General features: G+C 43.8%; 1 pseudogene; it reads right to left on the reverse strand.

Annotated features, from left to right (window-relative positions):
• Window positions 1-4645: 4645 nt before the first annotated feature.
• Window positions 4646-4778, reverse strand: LOC141130793 (U2 spliceosomal RNA; annotated as a pseudogene).
• Window positions 4779-5064: the final 286 nt, after the last annotated feature.

Raw genomic sequence — 5064 nt, forward strand, 5'->3', positions numbered from 1 at the left:
TTTTTTTTTTTTTTGTAACTCACAGCAGCAAAAAAAAAAAAAAAAAATCATCTACAGCTTCAACTTCAACATTGCCATGACAACAATTGCTTGGCTGTAATGTCGGTATAGTTCATGTTTATCTCGTTTTTATCAACACTTGTGCATTGGTAGGGTTTTAGTCATGTTTATCTGTGATGTTATATTTTTATTCAGACATTTTATTCATTTTTGATGGTAAGTAGCAAGATAGAAGTATTGTAGACCCCTGACCAGGTAAGGTAAAACTGGGCTCCATGCACGCTAGCGTTTTATTACAAGCTCAAAAAACGCTGGACGAAAAATGCTGATAATATCGTTTTTGTGCAAGCTTGTAGCATTTTAGAAGATTTTATTAGCGTTTAGAGCTAGTTCACACCACAAAAAACTTCCAGATGTGTTTCTGCATGCACATTTTTGGTGCATTTTTGAAGCGTTCCTTTCCAGATTTTTCTTTCACTGACTAGGGTCTAGCGCTTTTTTTTTGTGCTCTTTTTATGCTTTCCGGTGCATTCTGGTGCGTTTTTGAGGAGTTTTAGGGCCAGTTCACACCACATGCAGTTCAGTGTGTTTTTTTTTTTCTGCATCAAAAACGCATGGAAAGTAGGTTACACGGTTTTCAATGGCATAGTTCATACCAGTGTGGTCAGTTCCTTGCGTTCCAGAAAAAAAAAGTAGCGCATGCTGCATTTTTCCTGCGCTGGACTGTCCTGGAACTCTGGACAGTTCCAGGACAGCACCACAAAAATACACTCCATATCCGTTCTGGATGCGTTTCTGCATGCATGTTTTTGGCACGTTCCGGTGCGTTTTTGATGCATTTAAAAATGTATACTTTTTTTCTTCTTTTTTCCCACTGTTTTTTTTATGCACTTTTGAAGCATTCCAGTGTATTTTGGTGCGTATTTGATGCGTTTTACCGGAATCTAGTGCAGGAAAAATGCAGCATGTTCTACTTTTTTTTCTGGAACTGGAACTGACCGCACTGGTGTGAACTATGCCATTAGAAACCATATATTCTACAGTATCTCACAAAAGTGAGTACACCCATCACATTATTGTAAATATTTTATTATATCTTTTCATGTGATAACACTGAAGAAATTACACTTTGCTACAATGTAAAATAGTGAGTGTACAGCAAGAGTAGGCAACCTCAGCCCAGCTGTGGTGAAACTACCAGTCCCAGGAGACATTGCAAAACCCTGACAATCACAGGCATGACTCTTAGAGGCATGATGGGATTTGTAGTTTCACCACAGCTGGAGTGCCGAGGTTGCCTACCCCTGGTGTACAGTGTATTAAAAAAGGAACTTTTTATCTTTCAAAAAGTTTTTCGGAGTGCTAAACCTTTCATCCATTTTCTAAATTGCTGCATTTGTACATTTCAAAAGCCAGTATAAAAGAATAGCAGTGGTTAAAAAAAGCACCTGTGGGTTTAACTTATCATTTTCTTTGTATATTTCTCCTTTAAGGGGGCGTGGCAGAGGGTGTGTCCTATGCCTACATACTTTTGCTAGTAAGTGTCCCTCCTATCTCAAAACCTTGGGAGGTTGTAACTTTGAATATTATTACAGGTCATCAGAGAGGCCCCCTGATGACGCTGCCGGGGTGCAGTGAAATGCACTAGGTACAGAGACTTCCGGTGACATTATTTCTTTGATTTTGGAACGCAAACCACGGGTTGCACAGCGTTTTATATGTTTATCATGAAAGACCAACATGTGAGTGAATATTATTCTATAATAAAACCTTTTTAAAGCCTTATCCTATGAGTACGTCTAACTATTGGGGACGTGTGGAAGAGGATAAAGACACATCTATGAAAGATATATTTCAGCAGTACAGGCGATCTTTACATTGATAGCTGGTGAGTGAGAGCACGGGAGGAAGCACTTTCATCACCTCTGCATGGATTGCACTTTTTAAAGAACTTTTTCTGTACGGATGGCACTTTAAAGGAATCATCACAATATTGAAGAATCACAGCACTAAATAAACTTTTATTGTTATGCTTTTTCATTTGTTATAGCAGACATTGTTGATTATATGGTAGATATTGTAGACTGTTTTTTATGATTCTATATATTGAGCACAGATAGCGCAGGAACTTCACATATGTACTGTCTACTGCATCTAAATTGCACCAAAGAAGCACATGATCCTTGGGGTTCTATGAATAATTAAAGGCAACCGCAGCAGGAATGCAAAAAAAGTGCATTGTTTGTGCACCATGGGAACGTGTGCAATTTTTTCAGTACATTACTGTATATCTTTAACATTTGTTCCTATAACAAAAAAAAATGCTTAGTAGCCTATGGAGTCTGACATTGTTCTCCCTACACTGGTCTTCTCCAGGGCCACAATCTTGAATTGAGATGTGGCACATTTGCAGACACATTGCAGCAGTGACCTAACAGAGCCCCGTGCCATTTCTGTTCATGTGCTCAGGGGAGTATCTGTCGCAAAGCAAACAAGGCTTTTGCCTTGGGTGGCATTTTTCAAGGGGGGCGGCATTTTTCAAGGAGGTAGCGCCGCCCCAGCCTGGTTGCACATTTACCCAGCTCAGCAGAGCATAATGACAGGCAGCAGGGCCAGGACTAGGAAATGCGGAAGAAGCAGAAGCCCTGGATGCAACAATTTACTGGGGGGGGGGGGGGTGCAGGTGATGTGCAGTGTGCAGGCAGCACGGGGACACAGGCGGAACACAAGCAGGGCACACACATTCGTGGCCGAGCAAAGACAGAGGCGCTGGTGACCTGCAGACTGGCCGGCCGCCACCAGACACCAGAGTCCAAGAACACTGACAAGCGGGTTTCACACAAGTGGGAGCCAGGGCTCACATGAGGAGTACCCTCACATGGCCAATCGATGAGAGAAGAAGAGGGCACTTTGTTCTGGGGGGGGGGGGTAGCTCAAGCTCTGTGTTCTAGTGGGCTAAGAGGTGGATACGCTCTGGGGGGGAGCTGTTCAGGGGTTGGGAGGAAAGGGAGAGCTCTGTGTCCTGGGGGGAGAATGGGGGGGGGGGGGTTTGGCTTGTAGTGAGGAAAGGGTTGAAGCTGTAAGACCTATATTAAAGTGGTACTTTAGTCCTGTGTTTTAAAATGGTAGGACAGGCAAGAATCTTAATGCAGAAGAGATGCTTTGACTCTTCTGCATTAAAGTTACTTGCCTGCCTGTCCACCACTGTGCAATGAGCCGCGCACCCCCCCCCCCCCCCCCCCGCTCTCTATGGGCAGGCAGATGTAAACAGACTATGCTGTCCGTTTACACCCGATTGCGATCTGATCCGATCCCTTTCTGTTTGTTTTTAGCGGACCAGATTGGATTGGAGATTACACAGGCAAGTATGGATGGTCCAATTGGATCCACCTGAAAAATGGAGAAGCAGAACCAATTGGACTGCTTATGTGAAAGGAAGGGGTGGGAGAAATTTAGATGGGGGGGAGGGGAAGCAATTTTAGTCTAGCCTAGGGCAGCACAAAACAAAAATACACCACTGCATGTGCTGGGTGCCACGTGCATCCAATAGACATGCCGCAGGGCTCTCCTAGAAAATTGACAGAGATTCCTTGGTGTTTCTGCACATGCACAAGATCCAGCAAACTGCCCCCCAGGTTGTGTGATGTAGACATCCCAGGAGCCAGTTCATTGGATCTTGCACATGTGCAGAAATGCTGTGGAGGCTTCCGAAGAGACCCCCACTATGTGCGTGTAGGGTCTGGATATGTCATTCTTGTTCAGGCAAGGATTAAGCATGCAACGTTTAAGCGCTTCCCGACCGCCTCACGCTGATATACGTCGACAGAAGGGCACTTACAGGCAGAATCACGTACCTGTACGTTTCCCTTTAAGAGGCGGCTTGTGGGTGCGCACACACCTGCTGGGGGCTTCGTGAGCACTCGATGTCCACGGGGATACCCGCGATCGTCTCACGGAGAGGAAGAATGGGGAAATGTTAATGTAAACAAGCATTTCCCTGTTCTGCCTAGTGACGCTGTCACTGATCACCGCTCCCTGTAATCGGGAGCGGTGATCAGTGTCGTGTCATACACAGCCCCTCCCCCCACAGTTAGAATCAATCCCTAGGACACACTTAACCCCTACAGCTCCATCTAGTGGTTAACCCCTTCACTGCCAGTCACATTTACACAGTAATCATTGCATTTTTAATTGCACCGATCGCTGTATAAATGTGAATGGTCCCAAAATTGCGCCAAAAGTGTTCGATCTGTCCGCCATAATGTCGCAGTCACAAAAAAAATCGCTGATCGCCGCCATTACTAATAAAAAAAAAAAATATTAATAAAATGCCATAAAACTATCCCCTATTTCTATAACTTTTGCGCAAACCAATCAATAAACAGTTATTGCGATTTTTTTTACCAAAAATATGTAGAAGAATACGTATCAGCCTAAACTGAGGAAAAAAAATGGGTTTTTTATATATTTTTAGGGGAAGGGGGGGCGGCATTCTCTCCCAAAAAACTGGCGAGGTTAAGGACTGCACCACGTCTAGGCCAGAAGGCCAGGGACCCGACCCTTCAGCCAGACCCAGTGGTTCTCCATCCCCATCAGGAGGCTTCCCTTTCGGCTATCTCTAACCGCTCCAGGTTGCTTTTACACCAGCAGGTTTTGCATAGCCACCACCACCCCTAATCCACTTCGCCATAAATCAGGGATGGAAGCAAGCGCCACCTCCTGGCAACTGATAAGAACAGATACTACACTTGATCTTAGCCAAAAGGCCGAGAAGCGATTAATGTCAGTGTTAGTTAGTCAGTTAGTGTACCCCCCCAGCCAGCGTCAGCTAGTGTCAGATTGCCCGCCATACTTTTACAGTCCCTCTATAAGTCACTGATCACCGTCATTACTAGTATAAAAAAATTCCAGTATCTATACTATATTCTATAACTTTCACACAAACCAAAAAAATGTAAACTCATTGAGGCTTTTTTTTTTTTACCAAAGACGTATCAGAATATATTTTGGCCTAAATTCATTAAGAAATTAGATTTTTTATTTTTTTTTTTTTTTATTGGCTAT

The sequence above is a fragment of the Aquarana catesbeiana genome, linkage group LG02 (genome assembly GCF_042186555.1).
Source record: "Aquarana catesbeiana isolate 2022-GZ linkage group LG02, ASM4218655v1, whole genome shotgun sequence".
Taxonomy (NCBI): Eukaryota; Metazoa; Chordata; class Amphibia; order Anura; family Ranidae; genus Aquarana; species Aquarana catesbeiana.